The sequence below is a fragment of the Ascaphus truei genome, chromosome 1 (assembly GCF_040206685.1).
Source record: "Ascaphus truei isolate aAscTru1 chromosome 1, aAscTru1.hap1, whole genome shotgun sequence".
Lineage (NCBI taxonomy): Eukaryota > Metazoa > Chordata > Amphibia > Anura > Ascaphidae > Ascaphus > Ascaphus truei.
In genome coordinates, this window is record NC_134483.1 from 35,864,685 (window position 1) to 35,876,919 (window position 12,235).

Sequence of the window (12,235 nt, forward strand, 5' to 3'; positions counted from 1 at the left end):
ACACACACACACACACACACACACACACACACACACACACACACACACACACACACACACACACACACACACACACACACACACACCCCTCCCCCCCCCCCCCCCCGAGATATATATATATATATATAGAGAGAGAGAGAGACACACAAACTGATTTTGGTCCTTGCAAGTTGACAAGTTCAAAGTGACCGTAAATATCCCAGTGAGGAAGCGGTGTGGAGCAGCCCCTGTAGTGGCCGCCCTCTCTCCCCCCACTTATGATGCATACTGCTCAGCACCGGCTTCCTCCTCCTGCAGCCGCCTCAGTATCCGCCAGAACTTACACCTTCCGATGCGTGCCCTGCGATTGGTTCCCACGGCCTGCCAATCAGCAACGAGCTTTCTGTCTCCGCTCCCTTTCTCCGTTGCTGTCAGCCAGTCAGTGTCACTGTGGCGGCCAAAGGAGGCTAGAGAGCAGCAGCAGCCCGGTGCGGGAGGCAGGCGCGTGCGTGGTGATTCAAAGTACCGGCCGCCTCTCCCTCAGCTCCCACGCCTTTCCAGTGCTTCCTGACCGCTTGTCATCAGCAGGTGAGAACCGCGGACGGGCGGGTCACTTTGGTACTCGGGGTCTTGGTTACAGGGCAATATAATATGGCAGCAGGCAGGGAGAGTCAGGAAACCCATCATCACTGCTGAACGCCTGATCTGACCCAGCCCCTGCATGGGTGCAGCAGCAGCAGCAGCAGCAGCACATTGTGTATATATATGTTGCATGTGTATAAACACACGCACTTTATAGTGAGCATTTCTGAATACTTTTCTGGTAGAGGTTTGTAACATCTGAGTATGTATAAAATTAACATTGATCACGTTTTATTAACTTGAGTAATTGCTGTCCTGCAGTTGTATTGTGTGTGTGTGTGTGTGTGTGTGTGTGTATGTGTGTGTGTGTGTGTGTGTGTGTGTGTGTGTGTGTGTGTGTGTGTGTGTGTGTGTGTGTGTGTGTGTGTGTTAATTTATATTGAAATAGAAATGTAGAGGCTCTCACACAAGATCCAAGTGCTAGTAGCTAAAACATATTGGAGAAGCATAGTTCCCTTAAATACCAATTATGTTGTTGGTAAAAGGTAATAGCAATATCTTTATATTACTTTTTTTTTCAAGCCTGAAACACTATAAATATTATGCATATTGTATACCTTTCCCACAGCCACCATATATTGTTCTTTACGCAACATAAGACAGGACGTATGCTCACTTGTGAAGAGGACATGGTTAATAATCCGTTTTTGATGACGGTATCAATACTAAAAAAAAAAAAAAAAAATCTGTAGTGTGCATTGAACTTTAGACAAGGAAATCTAACTGGAAACCGCAAAAAGAAGCAGAAGTCGCAGAATACCTTTGTCAGGGTTTCAAAATTGCGGCAGCAATTCCAAAGGTGCAGTGATAATAGCGGAGTGATGAGGCTATTTAAAGTGAGATCGCAGTCAGCATTCAGTATCAACATTTGTCCCAAGCAGCAACCTATTTCACAATAATGCATGTGATCCAGAGGAAAAAGGGGAAACAAAGTGATTTGTGCAACAAAATGGTTTTTGGATAACAACTGGGGCTGACACTTTATAAACCCTTTCGTTGCCCAGAGAGGCCTGTAACGCATTGTGCTGCAATGTGTTGCAATCATCTGGCTTTGAACGCGTTAGGGAAGCGAGCCTGGGTCTGTGGATGGTGGCAACCCAGGAGCACACCTCCCCCAGTGCCATCTGCTCTCCCCTGCACTGGAGGGCTGAATGCTTTAGAGCTGTTTAAAGATCCCATAAGATGCATCCCTTTGTTAGGTGGGAGGAGGGTGAAGTGAAGGTATCGCATTTCTTTTTGTAATGGAAATCACAACAACCTTAGAAATAACCCAGTCTTGTTATGTGTATGACGCTTAGTGTTTGGGGGATATATATATATATATATATATATATATATTTATGTAGAGGTATCAGTACCGTGTTAACCAAGCTTCAATAATCAAAAAATAAATAGATGATACCGTTCTGTAGCTAACGAAATGCTTTTATTTGTGCGAGCTTTCGAGATACACTGATCTCTTCTTCCGGCGATGTTAAAATGAATGAAGCAAGCAAAAGGTATACTTAACATTCCAAGAGACACTGTTTTTATCTGTGCTAGTCCTTCCCCCGGTGTTCACTTCACTTGCTTTCAGGAACCTTTTGACACCTCTAGCCATAAAACACATCCACACCGGGGGAAGGACTAGCACAGATAACATTCCAAGAGACACTATTTTTAAGTATACCTTTTGCTTGCTTTATTCATTGTAACATCGCCGGAAGAAGAGATCAGTGTATCTCGAAAGCTCGCACAAATAAAAGCATTTCGTTAGCCACAGAACGGTATCATCTATTTATTTTTTTATTATATATATATATATATATATATATATATATATATATATATATATATATAATTACACACAAATGAATAGACGATACTGTTCTGTGGCTAAGGAAATGCTTTAATTTGTTCGAGTTTTCGAGATACACTGGTCTCTTCTTTCGGCGATGTTACAATGTATAAAGCAAGAAAGGTTTAACTTACAAACAGTGCAGTGCAGAGGTTTTTACTTGAAAACAGTGCATCTTGAAATGTATCTGTGACTGAAACCTATCCCTCCCCCTGTGCAGTATGCGATTTATGACTTGAGGTGTTAAATAGTCCCTGAATTTTAGTGTGTGTGTGTGTGTGTATGTATAAATTTATAACGCGCCCAGTGTATACAGCGCTTTACAAAAGGTGGGTGTGGAGTGGGAGTGTATACCAATGGTGTGGATATGTAAGAGGGTGTTGCAATACTATAAGTGTGTATAGATACTATGTGATCCCTATTGGTATATAGGGATGGAATTACATTGAGTATTTGTATGTGTAAGAGACAGCTGTGTGTGCATTCATATAGTGCATTATGTATGGACATGGCCTTTAGCACTCCTGGGAAGAGAGTTCTCTTGTGTCAGTAGTGACTCATGAAACTGTGATCTCGGTTTAGGCCACCGCTAAGTGTCCCGAATAGTTGCATACATTTGTATTCATGCAACCGTCTCTCTTTCGGTGTTCTAAGATTACCTTTAAGTATGGCCACCTTTAGGCTTCGTCCATGGTTCTTGCTGGTGTGCGGAGGCGCGCTGAGGCTGAGGGAAAGCGGGTGCTTTCCCTGGCCTTAGACAGCGCGCCGTCCGTGGGCGTGTCGGCGGGCGGGCCAGTGATGTCACGGAGCTGGTTCGCCCTCATTGGGCGAACCACTCACGTGACCGGCCCTGCGCTCCGGCAAGCGCGAAGATTTTAAATTTCCCTAAGTCCTACGCTTCCGCGCGCTTGCGGAAGCGTAGGCGAGCCCCTACTAAAGCCGCTCTCATTGCGGCTGTAGGGGCTCGGTGCCGAGCGGAAGCGCGCCTCCGCCCGCAAGCACTAAACATGGACGCGGCCTCAGATCGTTCATCTTATGGCCAGCGTCAGAGAAATGTTCGCCGACAGGACTCTCTTGTTCTGCGTGTGATGCTGTGGCGATGCAGATTCATTCTCTTGTTTAGCCCCTGTCCCGTCTCCCAGCAGTCCCATGGGCATTTTATGCACATGATGAGGTCACGACATTGCTTGAGGAACAGGTGAACCTTCCTCTGATTTTGTACTCCAGATTCCTGTGTGGTATTTGGATTGTGCCCGCGGTGTGGAGAATTGTGCAGGTTTTGCATCTTGCGTCCTGGCATGGTCTTGTCCCACATTCAGTTGTACTGTTGAATACTTGACTCCTCACCATAATTTTCCTGAGATTATGAGGTTGTCTGTATGATAAGGGTGTTTCAGGGAAGACCTGTTGCAGTCTTGTAGCTTCCTGGAGAATGGGTTGTAGTTCCCTGGCTATCTTGCGTAGGGCTTCTAGGTGCAGGTTATATGTGACCACCAAAGGTACTCTGTCGCTTGTCTCTTTCTGTCTGTATTCAAGGAGATCAATTCTTGGTATTCTGGTGGATTTGCTGGTCTACAATTCTGTGGTTATATCCACTGTTTATGAAATCCGTTCTCAAGGCTGTAATCCGCTGGCCTCTGTCTGCTGTGTCGTAGCATATCTGGTTGTATCATATGGCTTGACTGTAGATGGTTGCATGCTTAGTGTGTGTCGGGTGGAAGATGTTGTCCCTCACATAGCTGTCTCTGTAGGTTTGCGGTATACAGAAGTCAGTAGTTGGTTGTTCTTTATAGTAATGGTGGTGTCTAGGAAATATACTTAGTCCAGGGAATGGGTGAGTTTGAGGTTGATGGTCGGGTGGAACGTATTGAAGTTCTCATGGAACTGTAGGAGGTCCTGTTCACCAGAGGTCCAAATCAGGAGGATGTCATTAATGTACCAAAGGTATGTAAGGGGTTTCAAGTGACAGGTGGAAAGAAAGTCACTTTCCAGTTTTGCGCATAACAGATTGGCATACGGTGGCGCCATCCGAGTGCCCATAGCGGTCCCGGCTGTCTGGAGGTTTGTGTCTTTTCCAAACATATATATGCCCCGATCTCTCTTGCAAAAAAAAAAAAATTGCAGTGAAAGCATGTCAAACCCGATCTACCATTTGTAACTCGAGAAACAGTACATGGATTGTCATTGATAGTTTTGTCCCATCCCTCCTTTTTAAAGACTTAGTAGTCGTTAATATATTTTTTTCCTTCAGTCTTGTCAATTGATAGTTTTGTATAAATGGGCTCAGTTAGTGTTAGATTATATTAAGAATAATCGTGGCTCACATCATGCTAACATCATTTTCCTCCTTCTCGGCCTGCAATTTTCCCCCCATCTCCTGCAACACTAACAGCCTTCATTACTCTGCTGATTGTCCATCAACAAAGTAGTAAGTGATGTCTTGTGTATAACATCCAGAATTGTCATAGACACAGGCTGGCTGAGGCGTCTGACCTAGTTTTGAAAAATATAGGAAACATGATAATCCTCCTTTAGTCTCTGTTGTAGGAGATCTGTGAATGTACCTTTTTGGTTCAATATCACTCCTTTTGCAGTTCTTTAGTCTGCTACAAACTACAGGCAGTCCTCGGTTATCCGACACAATGCGTTACTCAAAATAGCGTTGTAAAGTGAAACGTTGTAAAGCGAAACACGTTTTCCCATAGGAACACTGTTTAAATGAAAGGTTCCGTTCCTGAAGGCATTTTTAACACAAAAATACACCAAATATTTTATGCAGGCAATAAGATATGCAGCACACACATAAATGATATAGTGTATATACTGTATTATATATATATAATATAACATAATAAATAATATATTATATAGTATAATATAATATTATATAGTATAATATTATACACGCTCTTACGCTTTGCAATGTTGTTTATGTGAATATGTATATATATACACACATACACAACGTTGCAAAGTGTCATAAGAGCGTTGGATAAGCCATTTTGGCGTTGTAAAAATGAATATAGGTATGCATTGCATAGCGTTGGATAAGCCATTCGTTGTAAAGCGAAGCGTTGTAAAATGAGGACTGCCTGTACTGTATGTTGTGCATTGCACAATAAAAATACATCACAAATGACCAGTAGAAAGAGACATTTCTAAGGCCGCGCTTATAGTGCCGACGTCGCCCGAAAACAAACGTATTGCCGCTGCCGCCGCGTGCGCTTATAGTAAGCGCCACGACGGAGCGATGTCACCTTTGCGAAAACTGGTAGCCGGCAAAATTTGATTTTTCAAGGGCTGTCGCCTCATGACGGCCCTTGAACCAATCAAATGCCCAGAAACCCGCAACGCCGGCGCCCAGTGAAATATAACTTTCGCCTGTGGCGACGGGTAACGTCACCCGTCGTGTTGCCATCGACGGCCCTCTACGTGCGGCCTTAGGATGTTTACATTCTTTTTGTAACGTCTGGTATTTTCTACGACATGAACTGTCAATGGGGGGGGGGGGGGTTGATTGTCAAACTTAATTGTTCTGTATCAATGATAATGTAATCCTATTTATGCACATCCTCTGGATGTCAAAATACTAACATGGGGCAGAGGTAAGGACCGTAAAATCAACACTTACACTTTTTTGTTCTGTATCCGTCCCACAGTGTCTGAATCAAAGGATAAGCTAGGTGGGTTTAGTCTTGTCTGGTACTGAACATTAAAAAAAAATGGTGTTTGTGCCAAGCACGTGCATTTTAAGTGAAACTTCGTCTTTTGTCACTGTTTTGTCACAGAAATTGTATATGTGATGGGTTTTAATTAAAAAAAATCAAAACACCATTTCAGCGCCAAAACACGAAGAAATTTGATTTAGAACCCGTGTTTTAGCTATTTGCACTGCTATATTTATGTGTGTGTGTGTGTGTTCGCGCGCGCGCAAGTGTCTGTGTGTGTCTCCCCCCCCCCTGCTGCTGTTGCGCCGGTGCCTTCTGCCAGAGCTGACGCCTATTAGTACTGTGACGTCACTCGCGTTACGGTTTTTCATTACAACGCAAGGATTTTTTCCCATGAAAACCCTGTAGGCGCCAGCAAAGAAGTTTCACTTCAAAAACAAAAAACCTCTTAAAGCCTCTCATGGCGTTTTTAAAGAATGCTAATAACAGTACAAATACTGAATGGTCCCCAAAGGAAGCCAAAAGCTAGTAAAAAGGCGTTCTGACCCAGCTGTCTCACTTTTTTTGTTTTGTTTTGGCCAATGCATTTCTTGTAGAACCCTACATGAAGACTCACCGGGCATTGATCTGTCGTCATGTTTCACTCTGAGCCTGTCCTCAGGAAATCGAACGCACATCCATCTCCGAGTTCTGGCTGCTATTTCTGTTTTATTTTCATTTCCTTTTACCCTTGAAAGGTGAACTCTGACAGATCTATCTCTGAATGCTGCCTAGTGCTTGCCAATCGCTCACAAGTCGCTTTGTAATGCGTTCTAGGCACACACACCTGTATGGATGGTGAATGTAAAGTTCATTAGTGGCTACCTGTGCAGCCAAGATTAAGTACTTGGTTAACTGCCCATTTAAAGTTACAATCCCACGCCTAGAAGCCTATATGATTTTAAAGGTGTTTTTCCGCTTACGTTGTGTTTTCTGATGGGTATGAAGCAGGAGGTCTCGGGAGCTAAACCATGTTAACTTCATGTTCCAGGGAACCCCTGCCTTCCCAAGATTCCTCCGTAGCTCATGTCGGTAGCAGCCCTGCCTGGGTGCTCAATATGTCGGCTCAAATCTCCTGCAGCACATGAGCCAATAGGTAGCTTCTGCTTTCTATTGGTCCATGTGCCACTGGACATTTAAAAAGTAGGAAATAACCAGCATGAGCTTTTTCGTTAAGTATCTCGTGAAGTAAGGGGTCACATAGCTGAAATTGTGTTTCAGCTCTGGAAACCTCCTGCTTCTTACCTATATAACAAATACAAATGACTTTTTTTGTGTTAATCACTTGCTTCTACATCCTCAATGGCAGGAAAATACTAATATGAGAGCTCCACCTCCACAGATGGTAGGACAAGCACTTCTTGTGACCACTATGATGAGGTGTTATTCTTGTTCTACCTCAGCTGAAGAAAGAACACCAGATAGGTTCTGTGTTGATGCTCAAATCAGACCAGGAAGCCAACTCAAAGGGCTGAGGCAGGATATGAAGATGGACACAGGCTGCGGGGCTGAATCCCGATTAGGATACAAGTCTGGGTCACAAGCCAAGGTCGGGGAAAGATGCAGCAGCGTAGTCGGGGTCACAGTCCAAGATCAGGGCAGGAGAAAGGCAAGTGAAATGCAGGTCCAGGCAAACGTAAAACGCAGGACAACAGCCATGGTCCTTTATTAGGCACAGGCTGGGAGTAAATGGCTGTTACTTAAAGCCCTGATACAGGTGCAGCCAATTACATCTTCCATCTTGGGTATGGTGAAGTGAAGCCACTTCTGTTTTCAGCCATCAAGGTAGAGGCAATGTGTGCACAGATCACGGCCATCTTGGTGAGGCAAAGTAGTACCTCGGGTATGTGCTATAGCCGAAGGGGGGCGGCTGTTTTTCTTCCCCATGTATACATTTTCTGAGTGCCATGTTGATGCCACCCTAAATGGAAGAGGCGGTGGTTTCCCTAACGTTCTTCCAGCCTACCTCTGAGGGCTGCTTTTATGCTGCCATGGTAATCCTATTGCAAGTCGTATACAGGCCTATTTCAGCACTGCTAGGCATCTTCCCCCTGAGGCCGTGGGATCCGGTTTTCTATGGAGCGGAGGTGCGGTGACATCAAAACGTAGCACTTTGGCTCCGGAAGATGACATCATGATGGTGAGCGTTTTTTTTTTTTTATATGCCAAATGTCAGTTCCCCGCCAGGGAATAAGCTGGTTCTGGATGTCAGGTATTTAAAAAATGTGTTTTCCTGCTTATTTATTCTTGTACAGTTTCATGGGACAAGAACAGAGCAGCTTCAGCAAGGGGCTGACAAAAGCCCAGGAAACATTTCTGGGGCTAAATTACAGCTTGCCTTGTAAATCTGCTACTAAGAAGCTATAGAGCTGCATCTGGAGAAGATCTAACCCTTTGAGTTTGGAACACCTGACAACTATTTAGAAAGCGTGTTTGCCTGTTTTTTGGTTGCTGTTGTTGTTGTTTCCTTATTGATAGAGAGGGAGAAAATTCTACTTGGTCACTACTTTCATTGACTGTACAGTCTCAGGGATAGGCCCAGATCACACGCATCATTGGATTTGCAGCCTGATCATTTCATTGATTATTCAGAACAGGCAAGTATCTCAGAACTTGGGGATTCCTTGTCGGAGGAGGAAGAGACCCAAGTGGACGCAAGTTCCTTTAAGATGGACGCTATAGACCAGCTCATTAGGAAATATGAGCATGACGAATATTGAGTTAAGAGAAGAACTGGGGGTCCTGGATCTAAAAATAACTTTTCCTGTTCACAGGTCTATTAAAGCCATCGTGAAGACAGAACGGTCATCACTGGATAAATGGCCAGCAGTGACTAGAAAATTCATGAAGATGTACCCCTTCAATAAAGAGGACTGCAGTACCTGAGTAATACCACCAAAAGGTGCATGCAGCTGTCGCCAAGATAAGAAATACAATGATCCCCCTAGAGTATTGATCTTCCTTTAAAGGTCCTATGGATTGAAGACTGAGGGTGTTTTTTACCCCAACAATACTGTATCGGAATGATGCTGAGTACAGCTAAAGCAATGGCCGGTATCTCAAGAACAGTCAGAATTTGTATATCGAATCTGGAAGATTGAGACATGTGAATGTGCTCACAAGTGATATTGTTATTTGCTATATCAAATCTGGAAGCTTGGATTGAAGCGGGAACATCGAGACCGAGACAAACTATTTAAAGTTTTAAAATCTTAGAGATTTAATGGACTTTTTGTGTGACTCTTTCATGAACGTCACCAGGCTGGCAGCTAGATCCTCCGCATATACTACAGCTGTGCGAAGAGCGCTATGGCTCAAAACATGGGCGATGGACGTCTTGCCCAAGAATAGACTAGTGTCTTTACCTTTTGTCTCTTCGAAGAACCACTGTATAGTATTACTTCGAGATGGAGTCCTTAATGGCAGTCATAAGTGATGGAAAGCAGAGCATTTCTAGCTTCTATAGACTTAAAGGATGCTTATCTCCATATTCCAATAAAAGAATCGCACTGTCAGTTCCTGAGATTTTGTCTAAACGGCCGTCACTATCATTTTACGAAGCTTTCTTTTTGGATTGGCCAGCCCGTGCCCAGAACCTTCACAAAGGGACTGGCAGCGATTGCAGCAATTAGACAAATGGGCATTTTTGTAGTCTCATACTTGGACGACTGGTTAAACAATGCCCCATCAGAGCAAGTTCCCAAGGATCATCTGTGCATAGTGCATGATGTCTTAGGAAATAATGGGTGAATCATCAATCTAGAAAGCAGGCTTGGGCCAGCTCAGATTCTTCATTTTGTGTCTGTATACATAAAACAAGATGGGGAGATTTCCTCTCTCCTCTGGTTTCATGGTAACCTTTAGACTGCACTGGGTGCTGAGGAGCGCTCCATTTTAACCTCTGTCACTTAATACTTCAAACACTTATCCCCTAAATTCTGCAACAGATTTTAGAAATCAAAACCACGTTGGAAAGGGCAAGAAGGGATCTTGAAATGTAAAAAATTCAAAGAAAGGGGATCAGCGCAGACCGCTCTAAGGCAGGGATTATGGTCCCGCCGTCACTGCGTGCGCGTACTTGCACCCGGCAATTACTCTTCTGGTTTTGTTGTTGTTAGCAACCACTGTGCCTGCACGTCTGGCGGGAAAGTTGCGCGTTGAAGCTGCAGCGTTTTGCAAAGATCAAAAAATTTAGATTTTTCAGGCGGCTGCAGCATCACGTGTAATTTTCCATCAAATTACAGTTTAGTCAAAATACATATTCAGTCAGTGTCACACGAAATAAATTTTGGTTTAGCAGCATAAAATTATCATCTTTTATTTTTGTAAATTGATATATACATATAAAAACTTGTAGCTTTTATATTTATAAATCAAATCTTTGTACAAAAATTATATTTATTTTGTTTTTATTTTATAAAAAAGTGAATTAAAAAAAAATATATATATATTTAATATGTATCGATTACTTGATTTTAATATTTAATTTGTAATTCTGTTAAAATCTTGATTATATAAACTATTGTCCCGCCTACCAGTAGCTAGAATCTGTCTGCTGGGGAGACAGCTGCACACTCTAAAGCAGGCAAGCGCTGCAGCAAGTAAGTGGCCACCATAATCTGGGCCTAAGGCTGCGATTTTAGTAGCGGCACGCGCGAAACATGCACTAGGCGATCGCACAGCTGTGACGTCACATGAGCAGTTTGTCATCATTGGCTGAACCGCTCGTGACGCAGCCGTGACGTGAAAAAAAACAAACCCAATTGTATCTTCAAAAATCGCGGTTGCGCGCTCTATGGCCTGCCTCATAGAGGTACAGCTTTTTGTTCGCAGCGCGTGCGATCACAATAATCGCAGCTTAAAAGGTGTAATAGCACATCCAGAATGGCTGGCAGTGAGCAGGCATGGAGAAAATGTTAGAACCTGACTGTATACGTAAAACACTATGGGGGAGATTCACTAACCGCCGATATGGATTTATTGCACAGTGATTCTGCTTTAACTGCCATTTAACTGAATGACCGGTAACAGAGGATTGCAGTGCAATATCCCGCATCAAAGGTTATTGTATCCCGGTGTATGAGAAACACCTACGTGTGTGCAACTAGAGCAAATAACAACAAATCTAAAATATTAGCCTGAGCTAAAAAGTATTGGGTGTGCGGGGAAGAATTGATGCATTAAATGGCTTCCTAACTCTCTTCCTGCCTTCCTTGACTCTGTTTCCACTGTCTCAGAGGAGGATGTGCCACTGCTGATCTCCTCTTCTCCCTCTACCACTTGTCCTCTTGACCCTATTCCCTCCCATCTCCTAAAACTTCTTGCTCCTACTATAATCCATACACTCGCACACATTTTTAACTCCTCCCTCTACTGTGGTACCTTTCCCTCCTCCTTCAAACATGCAACAGTTATACCATTACTCAAAAACAGCAAGCTTGACCCTACCTGTCTTTCTAACTATCGACCTGTCTCCCTCCTGCCTTTTGCCTCTAAACTCCTTGAATGTCTTGTATTCTCTTGCTTTCCCCACTTTCCCAACACCTAGTCTCTCCCAGACCCTCTACAATCTGGCTTCCGCACTGCTCACTCCACTGAAACAGCCCTTGCTAAAATAACTAATGACTTCCATGCTGCCAAAGACAGAGGTCATTACACTCTGCTCATACTACTTGACCTCTCCAGCATTTGACACAGTGGACCACCCTCTTTCCTTCACATTCTCCATACTCTTGGTATTCGTAACAAAGCTCTATCCTGGATCTCCTCTTGCCTCTCCCATCATACTTTCAGTGTCTCTTCTGCTAACACCTTCTCCTCTATCAATCTCTCTGTGGGGGTACCCCAAGGCTCTGTCCTGGAACTCTTCTCTTTTCTCTTTACACACTTTCTCTAGGTGACCTAATCACATCTCTTGGGTTTAAATATCGCCTCTATGCTGATGACGCACAAATATACTTTTCTACTCCTGACCTTACACCTGCTGTACAGACCAAAGTTTCTGAATGTCTCTCTGCGATTATCATCCTGGATGGCCCTCCGCCGACTTAAACATAAAATGGCAAAAACA

The 12,235-nt window shown here is 43.6% G+C and overlaps 1 protein-coding gene across 2 annotated transcripts in view; it reads left to right on the top strand.

Moving 5' to 3' along the window:
• Nucleotides 1–400: 400 nt before the first annotated feature.
• Nucleotides 401–12,235, top strand: part of ME2 (malic enzyme 2) — a 38,403-nt gene continuing 26,568 nt past the window's right edge. Inside the window, exon 1 of one of the 2 annotated variants that reach the window (XM_075586336.1) lies at nucleotides 401–567. The gene's annotated coding sequence lies outside the window, so the exon portion shown is untranslated. The remainder of the gene's footprint in view (nucleotides 568–12,235) is intronic. The other variant, XM_075586322.1, reaches the window with a different exon arrangement.